This window comes from Emydura macquarii, unplaced genomic scaffold (genome assembly GCF_026122565.2).
Source record: "Emydura macquarii macquarii isolate MOO-44397 ecotype Brisbane River unplaced genomic scaffold, CSIRO-AGI_Emac_v2 contig_2897, whole genome shotgun sequence".
NCBI classification, from domain to species: domain Eukaryota; kingdom Metazoa; phylum Chordata; order Testudines; family Chelidae; genus Emydura; species Emydura macquarii.
In genome coordinates this window covers 23,663,695-23,686,866 of record NW_027133034.1, presented here as the reverse complement: position 1 = coordinate 23,686,866, position 23,172 = coordinate 23,663,695, and positions in this window count along the sequence as shown.

Below are 23,172 nucleotides of genomic sequence, written 5' to 3'. Positions count from 1 at the left end.
AATGATGTAAGAAGCACAGATGTAAGCAGGAACAATGTTAGGCTGGTGGTGGAAGATACTGATGGGGTGCAACCAATGATGGGATTCAAGTAGCAGAGCAACATGATCTGAGTGAGGGGCAAGAGATGACTCACTGCAGCAAAGTTATGATTATGGGTCAGTCCATGAAACATCTTTAGGGTGATTAATAACCAGGTATCTCTCACCAGAGGGAAAAAAGATCTATAATGAGAGCTGGAGAAGCAAATCCTATACTGATGGCTGGTATCCAGGAGATAAACTGAGTATTCCCTTCAAGGGACGCACTCTAGTTACTATTTTCCACCTTATATACATATCTCATTATTATAAACCATATAACTAGTTGATATATTTACCTTCATTTTTGGATCCATGATGTAATATTCTCCATGCTGTTTTTCCAGGACCAGAAGAAGAATAGTAATCCCCCCTCCTTCCCCCCTGAAAAAACAGTCTTGTCATTATGGTATTTGAATGAAAAACAAGGATTTATAATTCAATGCACACTTCATGTACAACAAGCCTTTCAAAGAGATAGTCATGTCCATGAATTAATGTCGTTCTTTAAACAGCTCTTGATCATGTAATAAATTGAACAAAAATGCAGAACTTTCTTCAGACCGTCTTGATTACATATCATTTCTTTTTTTCACCCCTTCGTCCTCAAATTTGGCTGGATTGAATAAGTGTCTGCACAAGTATTCAGCAAAAAAATTTCCATAACGTGACAGTGCTCAAATCATCGCAGTTTTCTTATACATTCCTAATCTATAGCATAAAATATTTGGTTCACTGTTATAATCTCCATTCTTGTATTGAAACAACCACAGTGGCTTAATGCTTACAATAACCTGCAGTTTTGAAGAATTAAAAGTAAGTTACAAATATAACAAGTGGAAGAATAAGTTACGTAAGTAACTAATGTCATAAGGGGGGCAATTTCCAGCCTTTAATTTGAAAATGTAAAAAGGTCTGTTTTGTGTGTATCAGGATTGACATAATAGTATATTAAAAACCAGCTTGGGTAGGTTCAAATCTAGGGTGAAATTCTGAGTGAATCACACTTTCTACTCAGGAGCTCCTGATACCTCAGCACGAATAGGTTAATGGCACTATTTACTGCCATTTCATCCACCCAGGAGAGGGGAGACTTTTAGTTTATAGGAGATATTTTATGTGACGTGCCTATTCTCTTATTTCCTATGTTTGATAGAAAAGCAGGAGTGGTTTACTAGGTGGATAGCTAGGCAATTGTGAAGTGCTAAGAGTAAAATATTTCCATTGTTTTCTTGTCTAGGGAACCTTTGAATTCATCCTTGCCTTTCTGTTTAAATCAGTTCTATTTCTTGACTGCCCAGTTAACCTAGACAATCAGCACCATATCTGAGCACCTGTGTGAATAGGCACACTGCAAAGTCCTACCTATATCAGTGTCCTCACTGTCTGCACTTGCCTGTGTGTGTCGGAGGCACATTTCATGGTTCTTCATATTCTAGGGTTCTTTTTCTGTCCACAGTGTCAACTGCAGAAGCAGTTCTCTGTCCTTTATGGAGAAATATGGGAACAATTTATCAGCACCTCAGTAATTTTTTGCCAGTGTCTTCACTGCAAAATGGGTGTGTTCCAGCCTGAGTGAACGTGGAGTCTGCATTCTAACTACACTCCTAGCTGGGTAGGCTAGCCTGGACTTAAAACACCTTCACAACCAGGTCAGAGGTTTTATATGTGAATATTAGGGGGATTTGGGGTAAAATCTGGCTGAGTCAGTATCAACTGTGTGGTAAGGACATACTTTAAGAGGTTATCGTCTCACAGAACAATGAAGGAAGCACCTAAGAAGGACCTTTACCTGAGATCCATTTATTGTTCTCTAAAGACAAATTAATTATCGAGCCAGGACATAGTTTCTAGAATCATACTACTGTCAGAAGAAAGTTAAAGAAACCCATAATTCCCACAGGAAGTGGTTCATTGATTATCCCTTACTAATCATAGAATTGATATGTTTTACTTTATATCACATTTTATTCCCCCCCAAAGGGGATTTTATATATTATATAAAATTGTCTCTGGGTGATGTATTAACTGCAACAGCTGAATGATGACATAACTTGCGTCGACATAAGTTTGTAGTGTAAATATGGCCTAAGAGAATCTGACATTTCTTTTAAAAAGCAGATGCAAAGAAACACACATGCACACTGTATGGAAAAAGAAATTAGGTTGTTGCATGTTATATTTATTATGTTGCAGCCTACTGTACAAAGGCCACATTACTTGATGGAAATATGAGATATTGTATCCTGTAGGAAGTATATTATTAAAAGAGGAGGCTCAATATCAATGCACAAAAATAACCATGTTGCAGCCAAAACTTTGTTTGGGAAAGTTGCTGCTTTTTGGCATCCCCCCCAATATTGACTTCTCATTGAGCACAGTGCTCCTGGGAACCCTCAAATCTGATGTTGTCTGAGGTTTCTAAGGCATACTTGGTAGTCTTCCAGACAAGTCCCAAATGCCCAATATTCAAGTGGGAAGGCATTGACCCTTGTACTGCCCACATACTGTTCCTCTTGTAAGGATTGCTGCTGTGTTTCTTAAGAAAGCTAATCTCTCCAGAGAGGAAGGCCTTCCTGCAACAAATACAGAACACAAAAAAGGATATTTCTGCTTTCCGCCTCTGAACTTTCCAGTATTTCTCTGAATCTCTGCCGTGGAGGGATGATGGGGTCACGGAAAGGAGCTTTTCTGGTGGCTGTCTGACCATGTTGAGTTACTTGTTCCTGTTTGAAAGTTGGTTTGTTTTTTAATGCTGTGGAGGGTATTATGTTGCAACTCAGTAAGTGTCAGGGCACCTACAGGTTTTGTCTAGGGATCCTTTTATTATTTATATCTGTATTTTAATCATCACAAACAATAATTCTTTTCTGCTCTATTCAGGTTGAGGTCCAATGGTCCAGTGTTTTAGAGTGCTAGCCATGACTTTCGACTGAACTCGGGTCTCCCATGCCTCATCACAGATTACTTGTGTGGCCTTGGGCAAACTGCTTAGACCTAGATCCTCAAAGGTATTTAGATGCCTAACCCTCATTTCACTGGGAGATAGATGCCTAAATACCCTTGAAGATCTGGGCCTCTGTTTCTAAGTTCCTCATCCGTAAAATGGGGATAATAGTACTTCCCTACATCAAGGGGGATTGTGTGGATAAATACATTAAATATTGTGGGGGTATTTAGATAGGACAGAAGTGAAGGACATGTAAGTAATTAAGATAGCTTCAAATACTGCAGTCATGGGTGTGGTATGTGGGTCCCTGAATGTATGTATAGATGTGTCATCCTGTCTCTGGAAATATATATGTGGATTATTTGCAAAAGAGGTTGCCTAAAATTCCCATTTTAAATGGGACTCCATCTTGATAGCGTTATTACATTACCAGTGTAGGAAGGTGAAACTCTACGTTCTAACAGTAAGAAATGAATAATAATTTTCCACGGCACATCTATCTAGATAGCATTGTGATTATGGACATAAATACATTTGAAAATGTATGTTTTAGCAATAATGTCAAGGTGTGTTTTAATTTTCCATTTTTCATTCCATCTACTTGAAAAGAAAGGCATGACACAGAACTCTGTACTGAATGACTTAGTGTGCTGGAACATAGTCTCTAACAATCTCAAGATGACTGTATGCCTGTCTGATGTTGAAATATCATGGTGTTATAAAACATTACATTGTGGGCTGACAATTAATTATATATACTCAGGGTTGTGTATCATGGTCTATTACATTTTTTAAAATTATTTGCTGATTTGGATTTGAATACTAACTACTTACTGATAACTCTGGCCTGCTGTGCAGACACGTTGATGTACATTAGCTGTATATAGAATACTTTTAATTCTTTCCGGATACTTTTGAAAGCCTAGATGAATCATACAGTATATTTGCACATGACTTGCACTGCTGTATTCTTCAACAAGCTGATGTCAGTACTGTATTATCCATTATTATTATTTTTAATTATACATCACCATAGAGGCATGGTGCTTCCATTTACATTTCATTAAAGCAAGAAGGTTGAATGCACAGATGAAGTACAAAGCATTAACGTGTATTAACATTATAGTGTCAATGCCTTAACATGAGGATATATAATTTTTAGTGGTAATCACATAATGAGAAGCAAAGATAGATTCCTAACCTCTTGATCTCAAAGCAATTAAATATATTAAAGCCTTGCTAACTTGCACTTTGCTAATCTATACGCTCCATAATTTGCACATAAAAGCCAATGGCCTCTCTTTACATCTCAGTAAAGATTGAAAAAGAAAGCTGTAGTTTCAGGTCATTGTGTTACTAGTAATCTGTAGATCATTTGCTAATATAATGTGAAGTATTATCATAAATAACTAAATTAAAACTTAGCTATACTTGAAAGAAAGTTATGATGCATTATGCTTGGTTTTTTGTGTTCTCTAATTCACAAAATCCAGTATGCTGTAACTGATTGGCCAGTCTTAACACAAATTATTGAAGATATAGGTAGACTGTCTCTTGTGCCAGTGCTATGCTCAGAGGAAGAGAAGTGGGGGTAACTGTCTGGAAGCCAGTTATTCAGATAGGGTATTGTGCCCAGTTTTGGATGCTACGCTTTAAGAAAGATGTGAACTATAGACTGGATAGAGTCCAGAAAAGAGCAACAGAAATGACAAAAGCTTAGAAAACCTGATTTATGAGGAAAGGTTTAAAACGAACAACCAACCAAAACCAACTGGGCATGCTTAGTCTTGAAAAAAGACAGAGGGATGGGGACAGGGACTGGAACATTCTTCAAATACAGTAAGGGCTGTTAAGAAAATGACGATCAATAGTTCTCTATGTCCAGTAAAGATCAGACAAGAATTAATGGACTTAATCTGCAGTAAGGGAGATCTAGGTTAGATATTAGGAAAAACTTTCTAACTATAAGGATAGTTACCTACTGAAACAGGTTATCAGTGGATATTGTGGATATCCGCATCACTTGGTTTTTTTTTTTTTTTTTAAAAGAACAGGTTAGACAAATACCTGTCAGGGATGGTCAAGGTCGTCTTGGTCCTACCTCAGTGCAGGGTGTTGGACTGGATGACCTCTTGAGATCTCTTCCAGCCCCATGTTTCCATGATTCTATGACACAAAAAACTCTGAGAAACTTGCTGAACTTTCCTATACCATTTGATTATTGCTAAGAAAACTAAATTAGCATGGTAAAACTGTTGCCAAAGGTATCAAAAGCAACTAATAATTTTGAGTGCCTCCATTTTTTGGTGAGCAACTTGATACCTTCAATGGGCTTGATTTTTAAGAAAATGCTAAGCACTCAGCCTCTTAAAATCAATCAGTCTTCTGTGTCTGCTTTATGTAAAAATAATGTGTATCCAGTGGTTTTTTGTCTGGTACCCAGATACATATGGGTAGTGCCCAGATATCTACTATATTTGAGGACCTGGTTACCACAGTACTATTTTCACAGAGCAGTATTTATTCAGTTTGTTAGAGCTGTATTCAGTATGTAACACTCCATCTGCAATGAACATAACTAGAACAGCACAAACTCAAGGCATTGGCCCAGCACATCAGAATGGCCAGGTTCCAGTCAGTGGAATGCCTCAGGAGGAGAAGACTATGAAGAAGCAGCAGAGGCAACAAGTTAAACAAATAAGTAAATTTATTTTGGATTTACATGAGGCGTAGGGAGGAAGAGCTCACAAAGTATTACACAGCAGGAATGGAGAGTCTTGTCAGTCTCTCTCTTTCTTTTGGGAACCCAGAGTGCAGAGCTCCTGTAGTCTGAGGATAAGAGCTCCACTGATCTCTAATTTTAAGACCCCGGAGTTGGTGTTTTTGCCTTTAATGGTAGTTCTCCCTGCTCTGGGAATCTTTTCTGGCATAAACGTGTGTAAATGTCTACACTGTCACTTCTTTTCTCTCCTTCTCTAAATTGCTGACACATTCTGATTTTGTTCCCAAAGGCCCCCCCCCCAAAGGGGGGGATTTTAAAAAAAAATTTCTTCTTCTTGTATTTTTTTATTCACCTTTACACTCCTCTTCTCTACCAAAACAGCTGGAGTGCCTGAGAAGAGGCAGCAGCAGCAGCAATTCTGCCCAGCAGAATCTAATTGAAATTGGCTCAGGTGGAGACGGAATAGCTTCCAGGAAGCTGAGATCATGTGATCCTATTGCTTATAAAAGCTGAGCAGGAAGTTAAAAATGGATATCAGGAGCTCTGAGAGAGAAGTTTGGGCAAGCCTGTGTCACAACTGCAGGAGCATATAAAAGCTGTGGGTGTCGTCAAGCCCTTGGTGAGCTATAAAAGCCTGTTTGGGAGAAATGTAAAATTATTATTATATTTTTCTTTGTTAATAAATGGTATTCCTTTCCTTTTATCTTACAAACAACTTTTCTTGGTCATCTATCAGCCAACCCTAATCATTGTGACAGCTAAACTGGTAAGTTCCTAACTATTGATTTTTAGTAGCCTCATGCTAGGCTCCCATTTTTGAAAAGTATACTTTTGTTAATGAATAGGTAGCAAAATATTCAGAATATTTTATTCCAATTTAAAACTATATTTTCTGAGTTTTGTACTGTAAATAGGAGATAAAGCTGAATATCTCTTATGGACCTCTTATTTGGGTGTTCTATCATTATAACATTATATAGTACATAATGAAAATATGAGGTGCACTACAAATTGCTAATTTTATCTTTATTTGTAGTGTGTTGGTAGCACAACTTCTTTTCACTTTCCTCTAAAATCTTCTTTGATACCTCAGTGGTATGAATTTGACACTTCATTTAAAAATTTTCCGACTTTAACAAAGCAAACACACTTTAGAAACATTGGACCTTTTATCTCCGTTAAGCAGATGCTCACAATACTAGATGTTGTTAATGAATTGCTGTAGTTCTGAAGTGAAATTTACTCTGTTATATTGTGACAAATAATTCTTAACTGAATAAACATAAGGATGTGGTTTGCTTCATAACTATATTTTCTTAACATTTAACACTTGCTTCTCTTCTTGGAATTCTACCTAAAAAAGCAACTGTATTTTATTCCTATAAAATAGCCAAAATAAGCTTGAAATTTCTGGATGGGCAACATTCAGAATATATTAGTTGATTGGGGGATTGAATCTTTTGCTGTAGGAATGAAATGTGTGTGTATGTCTGTGTACCAGGCTAGGCGTTCTGAGTACAATATAGTTAGTGTACCATTTATGTTAGCATCTCATAAGATTAAGTATGAGTCATTCTAAAGATCAAATCCTGATTGGTGATTCACCACAGAGAGGAGATTTACTGCACACGAATGCAGATAGGTCATTTGAGAAGGACCAAAAGAGAACGTACAGATGATTCAGAACATTACCATAAAGATGGAAAAGTCAGGCAGAATCCTGAGTTCAGTTTAACAATCATTCTCATGAAAATATGAAACCAGAGTTTTGGTGTCATGTTTTTTCTTTATTTTTATTGTGGTTGTGCCTGAAAGACTAACTACAGCACCTGGTTCAAGAAGTCTAGTCTTTACAAACAGCCATAATCGCTCCCCCAAGATATTTACAATCCAGTTTAAGATGCAACAGGTGAATTATAAGAAATAATAGAGGAAAGGAGGATGAGGGTAACAACAATATCACACAGTCAGAAGCTAGATATGTGCACAACACAAGGGTTTCCAAATCAATTAAAAAGCATATCATAATTAAAGAATAAGCTTAGCTCTAGCTGCCTCTCAAACTAGTGGATTTGTCATAGGCAGAAGTGGGCCTTAAGGAAGGGTTTGAAGGGAGAAGGGTAGTAGCTGAGACAATCAGTTTGTGGGGGGTATTCCATGAGTAATACACAAGATGGCAGAAAGCACAGATGGTTTGAGGAGGACCAGATGAATCATTTGTCAAAAATTGTTGGCAAAACACGGAGCAGCAGTTGATGGGATACAATTTTAAGAGTAGATACATTGGGAAGAGTCTCTAAAATGAGGACAATTTTGAACTAGATGTAATATCAAATGGTGGAAGGTGACGTGATGGGCAAGAAGAATTACTTTGGCAGCTGTCTTGCATATTTTAGAGCGGAAGGAGAGGCCAGAGAGGATGAGACTGCAGTAATCCAGCCAGAAGATGAGAAGGGTTTGGGTGAGCTTTAGCAGTGTGGACAGTGTGGGGTCCATCCTAGCCCTGGTCTACACTTATCTGGAGATTCGGCAGCAGTTGACAGGAAATACGCAAACTACACAGAGTAGCTTGCGTAACTCCTGTCGACTGCTGTGCTTCCCTTTTGCGCGGTGATTTCACTGTGGTGCGCTGACGGGAACTGTGTTCCCGCCGACGCAGCGCTATGCTACTTGAGGGGGTGTTCTACTCAGTCAACTTTCTGATTGATTGAGCGGGTCTACATTGATCCAGAAAGATCGATCTGGTGGAGGCGACTTTGCCACCGTCAGTGTAGACATACCATTAGAAATGTTATGGAGGAAGAAGCAGCTAGATTTGTAAAGAGAATTAGTGTGTGCCAAGTGAGAGGAAGAGTTTAATCCTGGTTTAGGGGATTTCTTGTCATGGTTGAGCTAGCACTAGCCTGTACCTCTGTCTGTCTCTGAGCTGGATCCATGCCAAGGGGCTGTGTGTGTGTGTGTGTGTGTGTGTGTGTGTGTGTGTGTGTGTGTGTGTGTGTGTGTGTGTGTGAGAGAGAGAGAGACAAACATTCTTGAAAATGTGGTATCAGCTGCTACTGCTTTTGCAAACAGCACCATTTTATATAATGTTCACTCTTGGAGTACTTTCCTAAAGACCTTGCTAAACCTGAGACAGTATTAGGACTTTCCCTCCAGTGGCATTCAAGAACTGTTAAGGTCATTGTAATCAAAGGAATTGAAGGAAGCAGGGGAAGCAGCACCTTTAGAGGAGGAGAAGAATGGCATGGAGGCAGGGCTGTCAAGGGAGTGTAGAACAAATGGGTTGTGTGTTGCATAAGAGGAATAGCAAAAGAATGAGCGTTATGAATGGGAAGAGGATGAATAAACATAAGTGAAGGGTAAAAAGCAAGTGAGAGTAGGTGAAAGAGACAATCTGTGATCAGTAGAAAGAAATTATGGGTCAGGTCCTCAAATGCACCCACCTCCCACTATCCTTCTCATAGTATTTGTCTGCCAGGTGATAAAGTTTAGCAGAGGGTTCTATCTCTGCTATAGAATTCTCTAAGTTGGCTAAAAAATTCTATAGAAAGGTTACTCTCGTTCTATGTGAGCCATGAATTGTTCAACTGAGTTGGAATTCATAGCTAAATATATCCATTTATTCATTCTATATATTCTACAATATTTTAAACAATGTTTTTAAATGAACTTGAACTGATCAAACTTTAGTGCCATGAGTCAAGCCTGTCTCCAAAGGTCACACTGAAATAAAGCATATCTCAGCAGTGCAAGTAGGAAAATAACCTGCTGTTGGCCTAGAAATAAGGCTATCTTCTGTGTCTGGAGACACCTGAATTACTGCAGAGCAGTGAATGTGTAGATAGGAACCCATTTTTGGTTCATATTTTTGTGGGGTGAGGAAAATTGGTTTTCCGTGCTTTACGCTGCAAGGAAAATGAATCAGACTGGTTTTGGCATTAGACAGAATGTAGTGAACTAATCAAGACCAATTGGATGCAAAATGAGGACAGATGCCTGGATAGTTTTAAGGGAGAGGCCACCATTTTTATTAAACTTAAGCACATAAGGAGGGGCACTACCTGCCCATCACCCGTAGTAGGCACTTACATGGTTCCACTATGTGACTGGGTTTCAGAGCTCCTACCATATAAAACATAAGTCAGGATAGACTGTCCTCAGCCTACCCCCCAATATTCAGCTCACTCTGGCCACCACTATCCCAGAAGGGGGACGGGGTGCAGAAGGATGGGGACCTCGGTCCCTGAGGGCCACAAGGTTTCATCCTATCCCATGAACCCAGTGCCCATCAGCAAAATCCCAGGTCTTTTACCTTTGGGAACTGTTCATTTTATCCTTTTAACTGCAGTAGAAACTGGCCATAAATGGTGATGTACCTCAGTTAGGTACTGAAAGCATTCCTACTTAAACCACTCTGGATTAAAGGTGCTGTGAGGAAAATGAAAAAACTCCCTGGCCCTCTGTCCACTGTGTGTGTGTGTGTGTGGGGGGGGGGGCGGAGGGAATTCCTTCCTGACCCCCCCACCACCCAGACGAGTAATCAGCTAGACCTGCAGCATCTGTCAGGCTCCATTCCCATTCCTAGTTCAAGGTGGGTAGGTTGGGGCTGCTGCAATGGACTTGAAAGAGGCTTCACATGGCCCAGGCTCCAGGTTAAATCCCTGGATCTGGAGGATGCTGGGAAATCAACACCCTCCTGACCCAACTGGCTAATAGATGCCAGAGATGCCCCACGGACGAACAGTGCTATTTGGTACTTCTCAGAAAGTATCTCTGTACTTTTGGGGCTGTTGCCCTTCACCACTGGCCCATCAATTTTCCCCACCCATTAAGGTGGGTGGGTAGCATTTGTTTTTTGCTTTATTGGCCCAGTACCCCAGTCCTTATTCTCTTTTGGGTCAGGCTAAATCCCAGTGAGTTCAATGGGTGTTTGTCTGGTGTGGATTGAGTAAATGTTGAGTAAAGAAATCAGGATTAGGCCCTGTCAGCCTATTTAGTATTGCACCTAATATTTCTATACCAGAACTGTGTTGCAATGCCATTAACAATTTAAGTTGCTAATTTTGTCAAATCAGTAGTAATTATTGGTTAGTGCAATTTTCATTCTTTATCATACAATATTCCAAAAAATGTTTCTGAATATAAACTCTTTCGAGTATTTTGCTCTTGAGAAAATGAAGAGCTTTCAAAACAACTTTGAATAATAATAATTGTTTTGACATTCAGGCTATTGAGAATAGTATTTATGTTTATTCAAACAAGTTAGATTTTTTTAGACTGTGCACAGTGTATTTCTGGGTACCCAGGCTGTTAAAGATTGATACTGTAAGGAAACACTGAAATGGGAGAATTTTGTACTAAATTATTTTATTTAGTGAATAGGATTGTTTGCTTACTGAATGCAACAAATTTACTAAAATTACTATTCTTTTGGTTCTGTGAACGAGGCTGTGTAGGCAGCTACAGCAAGTGACTGAGAAATAAAGGCTGATTGTATTGCTTGCAAAACAATCTGTGCAAAAGTTAAATGGAACATCAGACTGCAGACATGTCTGTCTTTTGCATGAGCAGATTGACAACATAGTGGATCAGACACCATATGGCCTCTTGTAAGAATCGAAGGAGGTCCTGCCTCTGACACAAAATTAAGAGTGCAGTAGAAATTCAGATGCCTCCAAACATAGAGGTCATCCATCACTGATCCAAACTGATAAAATCGATCGGATGAAAATATCTTTCTCAAGATAATGACTCCCCCGTATCCTCAGGAAATTAAAAAGACGCTTTTTATTTAAAAAAAAAAAAAAATGCTTGTAAGCCGGGGGGATTACATTTGGAACTCCATTGTTTTCTTTTTTGCTATCCAAAATTCAGTATATTTCTATTTAAATAATTTTTTATTCTTAAATAACCTATTTCCCTTGTACCGTTGACTAGTTCTATCATAGTCAGCACAATGAGATTATCGGATAGGGTAAAATATCAGCTTGTTCTTGTCTCCCACCTTTTCCTAGTTTTACTATGTTATATTACTGAAACATTTTACATTATGACATTTCCTGCATGTAATAGTTAAGAGTATGATGATTATCATATCTCTCAGTAGTAGGCAGAAAATATAGCATTAGTTTCTTGATGATTGCCTTTAGCAAAATGAATTAAAATGCAATAGCTAATTTAAAAAAAATACAATCCTGGAAGAAAACAGAAATGAAGCAATAATTGTGCAATATAGTATATACTGTCTGTTTGGAATATATTTCTAATCAGAGTGCTCCACTTAGTCCTATACAGGTGCAAAAATTGAGGGTAGAGGGACTAAAGAGCTTTTCCTCTCAAATTGCACCCTTTCACCAGGGTCAAGCATAAGCCTGATCCTTACACTCTTATGCAAAAAATGGTCAGGAAGGGGAGATGCCAGGCTGATCTGAGCTGGTTTAGGGGAAGGACACTGTACTGTCATCTAGCAAGAAAGAGTGTAGCAGCTGCTTCTGTGTGAACTTCCCTAGTGCTCCCGGAGCATGAATGCCTCATGTACAATATCTCTAGAGGCTGCTGCTAAGGTGGCATGCATGTGTACTCCCTCTTCCCATCATGATCTGTGTCTTAAAACCATAATCTAGTCTTAAACTCAGAAAGATCAAATAAAAACTCAGCAAGATACAATTTGCCCTATGCTAGATTAAAATATTCATCCATCAAATTCACTATCCTGCCTCTGATACTTCAGAGAAAGGAAACATGTCCTTCTCCCATAAAGTACCTATAGCCAGTTGTGGAATGCTGTGTGTAGATGAAAAACACATTTTTCTTGAACCAGTGATGATTAATCCAGTGAACAGTTTAGTGAATCTCAATTTCTAGATGTCATTTCCCAGTATTTTGTTTGTTATATATTTTTGATAGTATATTTTAAATGCTGCATGTATTTCATCAGCAAAGAGAAGGTAAAACATGGAGGAGAATCAAAATAAACAGCTTGAGCTGCTTCACCTCAGGCTTGCTCAGACCTCAGAGCTATTTTGTTTTTTGTGTAGAATTAAGTTTTTTAATCACATGAATGTTCAAGAAAAGGAAATTTTAAATTCACATGTTTAAGTATTTGTGCCATAAGTGCTTGCACGCTCATCTAGTCAGGATAGAAAAAACACAATGACTTATCTGACCAGTTATAAGTAATTACAACACATTTTGATATGCTATTTAATTTAGAATACTTAAAGCCAACTATAACTATTCTCGGTCAAAAAGTTTGCAGAAGCTCAAAAGAAATGACAAAACTTTGGCCAGATACTCATGAATGATGAAGATTAATTGAGGAAAATATCATCTGTGTTCAGATAGTCTGAGCAAAAACCGAAACTAGCCTCATTGAATACATTATTCATTATAAATTAACCTCAGGTATACTTTTCAGCAAGACGAATGTTAGCATCAATGGGCTCCAAAAGGCCAGTCTTAACTAAACTAATTTTCAAACATATTTCACAGCTCATAAATGGCAAGAGGTACTTATCACCTTGTGACCTGTCAGACTGATGCTGCTTCAGAATGAGTGTGGTTCTTTTAAACTAAGTAGTCTGTGTCCTAGAGAAAGGAAAAGTGGCCTGATTTTTTTTTTCCCACTGTGTAATGTAGGTTTAGTTGGTGTGACTCCACTGAGATCAGTGGAGTCACACTAGTATGAAACTGTTGTAATGGAGTGGAGAACCAGGTTTTAGATCTTCATAGCTAAAACAATGGGCAATGCTATCTCTTCTGTAACGGTAATAAATAGAACTGGGTCTGGAATGTACTATTGGATATGGGCATTGGTTCAGAGGCAAGATGTTTGTGAAAGCTAGTGTCTTTTTCAATTCCCTTTTCCTTATTGATAGTGTAATATGTGGTAATCTAGAAAATATATCCAAGATTTAATCTGAGTGGATTAGGTTCTATTAATGATTTTTGTTACATTTTTTTTAAAAAAAAGTGAAAGTTGATTTGCCTTTTCTGCCCCAACATATTCTATTCTTAGTCAAAGTGGCTATTGAGTGGAAAGGCAAATGCTGTTTGAAGACATCTTGAGAGGATAAAATCCTTTGCAGTATAAAGAGTTTTGAGAGCATAAGCTGCTGCCATTTCATTACATTCATTTCAGTTACGGGTTTTCTTTCTGTTGAAGTGACTTGGAAATACTTGCAGAACAGCAATTTTTTTAATATCCTGTTAAAGTAGGACGTTAGGTACACTTCTAAGTCTAGAATAATGCTTACTCATCTTGGCTTCAGTTGGCCTTTTAGAGCTAAGGAGCGATGCACAGCCACTTTACTTCAGGACAAAATCTGAGACAGACAAATGTCTCCAGAAGTTCCAAGCATGCAGAGTTTGCTTAATGCTACACCCTTTGTGGGATGCAGCTATCTGGAGTTAGCAGATAATATGAGGTAGACTGCTATCTTTAGGGCATCATGTGGAGAAAGGATCAGCAGAATTTCACAACATGGGCCATACAAAAGCAGAGGAAGTTTCCTTCGCTCCCCCACCCCTATTATGCATCAGTTTAAGGTCTAGGCAAAATCTGGCCTTTTGTTATACTATTTTTCATTATCAGTATGACATTCCACTGAATATTAATCTAACATTGGATTGCTGTTCAGATATGGACATTCAAGCTTGCTCCCAGCAGGATCTTTCTGCTAAACTACTCTTATCTTGCTCTCCTTAGTTCAAGCCTCGGGCATTTCAGAGATGAAGTTGATTAGGATTGATGAGCCCTGCTTATGCAATAACCCTGAAGGTTATTAGTTCCTTTCAGATGATGATGGGAATTGTTGTCTTAGCTATCTCCAACACATCACAAATAATTCTCAGCTCCCAGATTCGATCTAACAACTGGCCACGATCTGAACTTATAGCCAACCAGTGATTTTAAACTGGCAGACATTCTGGTCCATCAGCAACACAGCTCTTCCTATGCCTTCTGTGCATGATACTGACTCCATTCTAATTTCCTTTCCAGTTCCTGATTTTTCTGTAGAAGATCTAAGTGCTCCTCTGAAGCCGTGCCCAGCTGACCCTTCAACTGCTGAACTTCCTTTTCTCTGTCCTCCAGAGCCTGCTGTGTTCTGCCAAGTACCTCTTCTCTATTTTAACTTCTGTCCTAATATATTGCACGTTACCAGCAGGCACTCCATAGCTATCCCTTTTGCTTCCTTAGCCTTTCCTTTCTTGCGCCTTACTTCTGCATCAGACACCTGACTCTCAAATCTCCATGGATTAGAATGCTCATAGATGACCTGAATATCCTTCAGCTGCACTGCACCTCCTCTATGTTCTTTAAAGTATTTCCTTACCAAAATTTCTAAAGCCATGCTGTAGGCAACAAAAGTCTCTGCCATTTTACTTACTTTGACTTTAAATTTTTTCTTTCCATTTTCATTTAAACCTTTAAAGTCTATTAGCTGGCCTAATTCCTTAGAATTCATTTCTTAATGTGCGTTCTTTATTCTTGTGCTAAGGATACAACACAATAAACACTTACATTATGGTGCTATAAAACCACAATTCTATGAAGGTATCCCGTTTTAAACAATTAATCCCTTAACCAGTTTGAACAATTACATAACCAAATGCCCCCCCTCTCCCCTCCACAAAAAAAGTGTGAGGGTGGGGTCCGCTCCCTCTCTCTTCCCTGGATGGCTAATGGGATTTTTAGCTGATCAAGAGGTAATTACCCAGTCGGGACCGACTGAGCAGCAAGGGGCAAGCTGGAGGCAGACTGATCAGAGCACAGCCCGGGAGAGCTGAGGAATCTGAGATAAGGTAGTACAGACTTGTACAGGTTCTGAACTACTGCAGTCTTCCTGGTGGCAATTAAAACAAATCAACTCTCCCACCACCTTCACTTGTAGGACACCAGACCCCAATACAACTGCCATTTCAGCTCCATGTTCCTCAATATTTCAAACTCAGCAAGACCCCCTTAACACGTGTATGAAACAGTATAAACTCACTCCCTGTATTTTTTTATTTTTTTTTAAGTACTACTACCCACAGTTTGTGATCAGTCAAAGATTAATAGGAAGGAAAAGGGGGGTGGGGGGAAGCTAATGCCAAGAAAATGTGACAAAAGCAAAAATACCACAGAACCCACACCAGGCAAAAGGGCATACTGCCAAGAAGCCCTTAAGAGGGAAGTAACATGCCAGAGAGAAAACACAGGCACACAAATCTGAATCTCAGTCTTTGCTCTCTAACTCTAGTCTGCCCCAGGTGAGCCTCCTAGGTATCTAAGGGCACCTGAAAATCTGGTCAAACACTCCTCAAAACTCCTGGCTGGATCGCCACTGTTGCCTGACCCTTTTTAAGGTTGATAATGTTTAGATTAATGACAATTGATCTGACTGCAATAAGGTTCTTCGTCCAGAATCAGGTTACACAGAATTCACACTGTGGAGTTCAATATCTTGTGTGGAGTCTCAGAGTGAATAACAAGGATACTCAAACTGAATGCATTAACCTTCGATACCTTTATTAAAATAATGGAGAAAGCTAGAAGAGATCCAAGCCACATAACAAGATCAAGATAATACAGAATCAGGGTAATCTGTCGTATCATTCTATGCTTACACTTTTAGAAGTGTATACTCACACTCTTATCTGAGGACCTGGTGTTAAGAGACAAAAGGTTTAGTTCTGTCTCTGGCATGCAATGTCCAATGGTCCAAGTTCCCCACCGAGTTGAAGAGTCAAGTAGAAAAGAAGCAGATAGCAATGGAAGAGTCCCAGGAAAACAGTCCTGGACCACATGGTGACTGTCCTGTTATAGGGCCTGAGCATCATCTGCTCGTGCTCAGTCCTTCATGCCCATATTTAACCTTTTACCAGTATAATAGTGAGGTGTACTTATTCTATAGGTTAACATATTAATATGTGTAACTACCATTTCAGCATACAATCATACCATCATCCCTTGCTTAAGTGGATTTGCAGTTATTACTTCCATGTTCTTTGCGATCGTGCTGACTGGAACATTCGAACTCCTACCATTGAGCAAAGTCTCTTCCTAGTTCCTAAAATCTATAGGTAAGTGTTGATCTGTGCCAAGGGTTACAGCCTACTTAACCACAGTTAATGCAAATTATGCTCCAGCTAATATTTTACAGGATACAGGCCTGTAGGTTTCTTGTGTTAGTTGAATATAATAAAGGGCAAGCCAGTGAATATAATGGGTTAAATTTGTCCTATGGGCTACTACACAGAATAAAATGCCCCTTGATTTTCATTCAGCAATCTGTTATATTATCACAGATAGAGATGAAAAGGTCAGCTCTCATTGACATGACTCATTCTGACTGAGATAATATGAAAAACCTTTTACATCTGTGTGTTAAGTACTGATTGATTAGTTCTCATTAAATTATCAGATCTGAGATTAAATTAATTTTGGCAAAATCCATTGACATTTTTCTGTTTAAACTGTATTCTCTTGGAGGACTTTTGTTACTACAGCCATTAATGATTGCTTGTATTGTGTAGCTTTCATCTAATAGCTATTAGCTAGACAGAATAATAGATAATAAAGATGGAAAAGGCCTACTAGGTGACTTGATGCATCTCCTTGAAAAAAGCAGGGTTTTCCCCTAGAGCAGCGGTTCTCAACCGGTGGTACTTCGAAGAAGGCTGGGTGGTACGCAAGCCATACCATGCCGCCGAATCCGCCACCGGAAGTGCCCACTCACCCACCCCCACGAAACCCTGCCGCCGAAAAAGGGCAAACGGCGTAAGGGTTTTGGCAGAGGGCATTGTTCCCCCCCATGTAACCCGCCGCCACCAAAAGTCCCCCCGCTGCGAAACCCCACCACCACCGAAATTCCCCCCTTTTCCCGAGTGGTACTCGGGGGGGGGGGGGGGGGGAGGGTGAGAACCGCTGCCCTAGAGTGTTTCCTAGAGCTTTATCCAGGAGTCCTAGGTTTTAAGAGTCCTGCCTTATTCTCTTGCACCACTTCCCTGATGGTGCGGAAGGTGAGTGGGGAACAGATTTTTCATAAAGAATGGCTTAGATTTTTGAAGGACAGGATAGGCTTTGAATTTCTGCAGTAGTACCTCTCTCTGTTTCCCATAATGCTGGGTGTTGTGGGAGTAGTTTGCTGTCACTGACTCCATGTCTATACTGACGGTGGCAAATTCACTGCCACCAGATCAATCTTTCTGGATTGATTGAGCAGTCAGTGTAGACCCACTCAATCAATCAGGAAGTCGACACTGGTAAACCACCCCCTCAAGTAGTGTAGCGCTGTGTGAACAGCACGCAGAAGGGAAGAAGAGCAGTCGACATGAGTTACGCAAGCTACTCTGTGTAGTTTGCGTAACTCCCGTCGACTGCTGCCTCATCTCCAGGTAAATTGATTTATTAAATGCTGAAGACCTGGGACCTGAATCACCCCTTTTGAATTCTGGTAAACTGGAGTGATACAGTGATGAATCATGGCCACAGTCTGTAAGCTTTCTGGTGGATGTCTCTTTCCTTCCACACTCTCCAGAAGTGCCTGGTGGAGGAGGAAGGATGGACAAAGTCTGTTAAAGCCAAAGGACTTGAATTTTAAAATTGTGATCTGGAACTGTGGTGGGACCTTAGTGATGTTGATGGCAGAAGACTGGAAAGATGGCAAAAAGATTGGTTGGGGTGTGTTTTAAATGTTTATATGAAGTACTTACGTCTCTCAATTGCAAGTTTAAAACAGGTGTTAGAAATGTTCATAGGCTGAAATTAATTCTGAACTACACCCTAACCTAAACCCTTACCACATGACATTATGCCCTCCTGCATCTTGAACAGGCAAGATAGGTTGCAATGTTTGCACACTTTTTTGTAGTGAGGGCGCGCGCACGCTCTCTCTCAAAAAAGAAAATTTGTAGTTTCAAGGATCTGCTTAACCTCTCCACACATAAATAAAACTCCAAAATTAATCCTGCAGCATCTTCCACATCCCACAAGGTACTTGAGACTTCATGTTACCCTTCAAACTTCCCTGATGGCATGTTCTTTGCACATCTGTCCCTCTCTCCTTGTCAAAAATATAAATAAATATATACGTCTTCTGTGAGATACTATGTCAGACCCCAGATTCTTTCTGACTCATCTTTCTTTTCTTACATTTCCCTAATTTGCTTATGAGACTGTCATATGGGACTATGTCAAAAGCCTTAGTAAAATCAAAATACATCACATCTTCTGCTTCCTCCATCCACTAGGCCAATAACCCTGTCAAAGAAGGAAGTTCAGTTGGTTTGGCATAACTTATTCTTGACAAATCCATGCAGGCTATTCCTTATAACCTATTATCCTCTGTTGCTTTCAAATTGGTTGTTTAATGATTTTTTCCAGTATCTTTCCAGGTATTGAACTTAGGCTGACTGTTCCCTTTTTTTAAAGATAGGTACTATGTTTGCCCTTCTCCAGTCCTCTGGAACCTCACACATCCTCCATGAGTTCCCAAAGATTGTTTTACCTAGCTTCTTAAGAATCCTAGTATGAATTTCATCTGGCAATTTGAATACATCTACCTTATCTAAATATTCTTTATCCCATTCTTTCCCTATTATGGCATGTGATCCATCCCCCTTGGTTGTGAGCTCCTACCAAAAAAGAATAAAATAATAATTTTGGGCTATCACTTTAGTGGTTTCTGTGGAGGTAAGATGAGGTGTTCTTTCCCAAAGGCAGGTAAAACTGGGGAGTGAGATTTATCAGCTACTGAAATTCCTTTTATTTATATTCATTTTATATACTTTGTTTCAGATTTTGGGATCCAAATATGAATATCAGCCTCCATGCACAGTCCTACTGTGCTGTATTTGTCATTCACATTCTGTCAATGTGTGTTAACTAATTCAATTCAACACTTATAATAATGAATTTCTTTCATTGATTTCAAAAGAATTGTATTTTAATAAGTTTTCTGTGTAATTTGTCTCTATTACTCAGTTTGAGGAACTGATAGGAAATTACAAAATGTGACACAACAATACACTTTCTCCTTTCACCGGAATCATATTGAATATTTCATCTTACTTGGAAAATTATGTTGGTAGAATATTTCATTAGGTTTCCAATTTATTTTATATTTTCCTGCATAATAATAATAAAAAAAAAGAAGTCTAATATGTGGCCTTTACTGTACTTCTGGATACTATCTGAATCCCTAAGCTTTTGAATGCCTGGAAACTAAAATTGTATGAAACTAATTTAAAATTAACCAGAGTTCTTAAGCAGAAAGTTATAATAGTAATTGAATTTATAATATAAATTGGATATATTGTATGGTGAATACTCCTTTTCTATTAAACTAAGTTTACCACCCTCCCTCTTCCCAAAGTGCTACACTTTCATAGAATAGATTATCAATATATTAAACAAATGAATGAAATTATTCAGGTATCTTCTTGGCTGTCTGAAAGAGCATGTGTGCACACTGTTAAATTTCTTAGATGCAGGACTGCAGTTGACAAGATAATTAAAGATGCACTTTATACTTGAGTCTGACTATAACTCTATCACAAAACTACTTTCATAGGCATGGGTGAATCTCATAAAGGTTAGAGTTTGGATGAGATAAGTATCCCAAAATTTGGATTGTTATCCAGACTTTCTAGACCTCTTCTGCCTGTATTATTACACTGAAAATATTGAGAGGAAAAGACTCCTTTATGGTATTCCAGTACTTTCATTTCTAGTTCTTACTGAAACCATGAAGTTCCAGGACAGAGAGACATACACAGAGAATCCCTTCACGTGTGGGAAAAAGAATGGATGAAAGATGATGAGCCTTCTCTCCAGTTGCATAGCTCCCAAAGCTAGGCTCTCTGCTGTGCACCAGAGAAGGTCTTTAGGAAAGAACCAGTCTTGCAAAGCTTAGGATTCCCACTGTTTAGTAAGATGCTTCTCAGGTGCATCCCTAACAAAGTACGCTCAATTTTTCCCTGAATCGTCTTGCAATTTAGAATGTTCGTAAAACCAAGGCAAGGCTTCCAAGGAGCTAAGTTGGGCATGTGTGCACAGTGAATCCTTTCCTAGTTGGGCACATTATGAACTTACAAAAAAAATCGATTGTACATTCTCAATATTTAATATACACTCCTCAAAAGCTAAAGATACTGCTTTTAAGGAAGACTATTTTGATATCCGATTTAACTTTTTAAAATCCACCCACAAGAAATTGGCTGTAGGGCCCTTTTGCCTTCTTTAAAAAAAAAAAAAAAAAAAAAAAAAAAAAGCTACCTATTTACAAGGCAAATGTCTGTCTTCAAATATAGCTGAAACAAATGTGATCAAAACTTCTAAAATTAATTTTTGGACAGAAAAAGGCATGATGAATTTCAGTTACAGAATTGAAATTTTCAGGAAGATTTGAGAGAACTGAGAATAAGGTTTTCAAACAATTGTTCTATCCCATGGTTACAGCTATTGTGTTTCCAATTGGCATTTTTGAACTATTTGTGGCAGGAATAATCAGAATTTAATAAATAATTATTAATATGTTTTAACTACTGACTACAATATGAAGAAAGCTGCCATCTGTCCAAACTATTCTTCTTTCATCATGCATCAGTTGGAATTCATGCAAAAAATCTGCAAGCATCTCAACTCTGTATCTGCTGCATCTATACAATTAAAATATTTATTGTTTAGAACTGCAAATAAAGAATCCATATCCAAAGTGTCAAGTGATGTCATTTACTGCATAGTCCAAGAGAGAGAGTAAGGAATATTTTCAAGAACACAAGGTCAAAAGAAGAGAAATTTGGTGTTATATAGACTGTCAGACCAACTAGCTTCCTAAAGACTGAGGCCTGATCTACACTGGCGACATAGGTTGACGTAAAGTCACTTACGTCGATCTACTTACACCCGCATCTACACTGGCACCACTGTTAATTCGAATTAAGGTGCCTGAAAAATCGACTTAAGACCACCTCTGCAAGTGGCGTAGCACCTAAATCGAATTTGTTAAATCGATTTAGTGTCAGTGTAGACACGTCACTTAAATCAAATTTATTGACCTCCAGAATGTATCCCACAATGTCCCACTTTGACTGCTCTGGACAGTCGCGCTGTGCTGCTTAGTGGTCACGCTACCAGGAAAAGTCCCCTCCACTCAAGCCCCGGGAAGATTTGAATTTTCATTTCTTGAGCTGCCAGCAGGGAGAGAGCTTTGTCACTGTTCTCCACATGGCTACTGCAAAGCCCAAACACACTCCAGCATGGAGTCAACCAGAGGTCTTAGATCTCATCGGGCTGTGGGGTGAGGAGTCCGTTCTGGCTCAGCTCAGAGCCAGCAAAAAGAATCTGGATATTTATGGGAAGATATCCAGAGCATGCTGGAGAAGGGACACGAGGGATGCTCAGTAGTACCGTGTGAAGATCAAGGAGCTGCATCAGTCTTATCAGAAAGCCAGGGAAGTTAACAGCTGTTCTGGCTCCTCACCCAAAACATGCTGCTTCTATGATGAGGTGCATGCAATTCTCGGTGGCAATCCCACCACGGTGCTGCCTCGCAGCATCGATATCTCCGCTAGGTCATGGTCCGTGGTCAATGATGAGGACTCCATGGATGAGGAGGCTGAGGAGAGCAGGACGCAGGACAGCGGGGTGTCCGTTCTCCTAGAAAGTCAGGACATATTCCTGACACCCGAGTAATCCAGCAGCACCCAGGACAGCACTAATGATCCCAGGGAAGGCACATCTGGTGAGTGTTTGTTAGCAGTTCTGTCTTTTTACATTGGGTGGGGGCACAAAAGGGATTTCAAGCGTTTCGGTGAGTGTACGGTGGGGTTACCCAAGGAACAGTTGTTGTTATGTGATGAGAAATGCTACATTTTTATCATCAGTAGATATCTCACAGAAACATTCATGTATGTAATATGTTATCCTTCGCAAAACTTTTCAGGGGAGGGCTGCCTTGTTCCTTCCTCCACGGTAAGATACTTTGCTGAAATCAAAGGAGCCTGCGTCATGGTGGAACACTGCTGGTACCCTGCTGCATCCAGCAAATCTTTGTTTTAAGCATAGACTTCCCCCCGCCTCCCATGCTCTCCACAGTTCCTGGGTTTAAAATACCAGCAGAGTTTTCCCCCGGCCATGCTCGCCACAGTTCCTCTCTGTAAGGGTTTAAAATACTGGCAGAGCTTCCCCCCCCTCACCACGCTGTTCGCAGATTAGAAAGGGGGGGGAGGGGAACCAAACAAGAGATGACATGTTCGGCGAGTTCATGAGCACCTCAGCTGTCACAGAGACAGAGCAAAGAGCGTGATGGCTCAGCTTGTCCCAGAATATGGACAGGGAGAGTCGCAGAGAAATGATGGAGCATGATTGCAGTACCACGCAGGAAATGCTGCGAATCATACGGGACCAGGCAGACATGCTCTGGCGGCTTGTGGA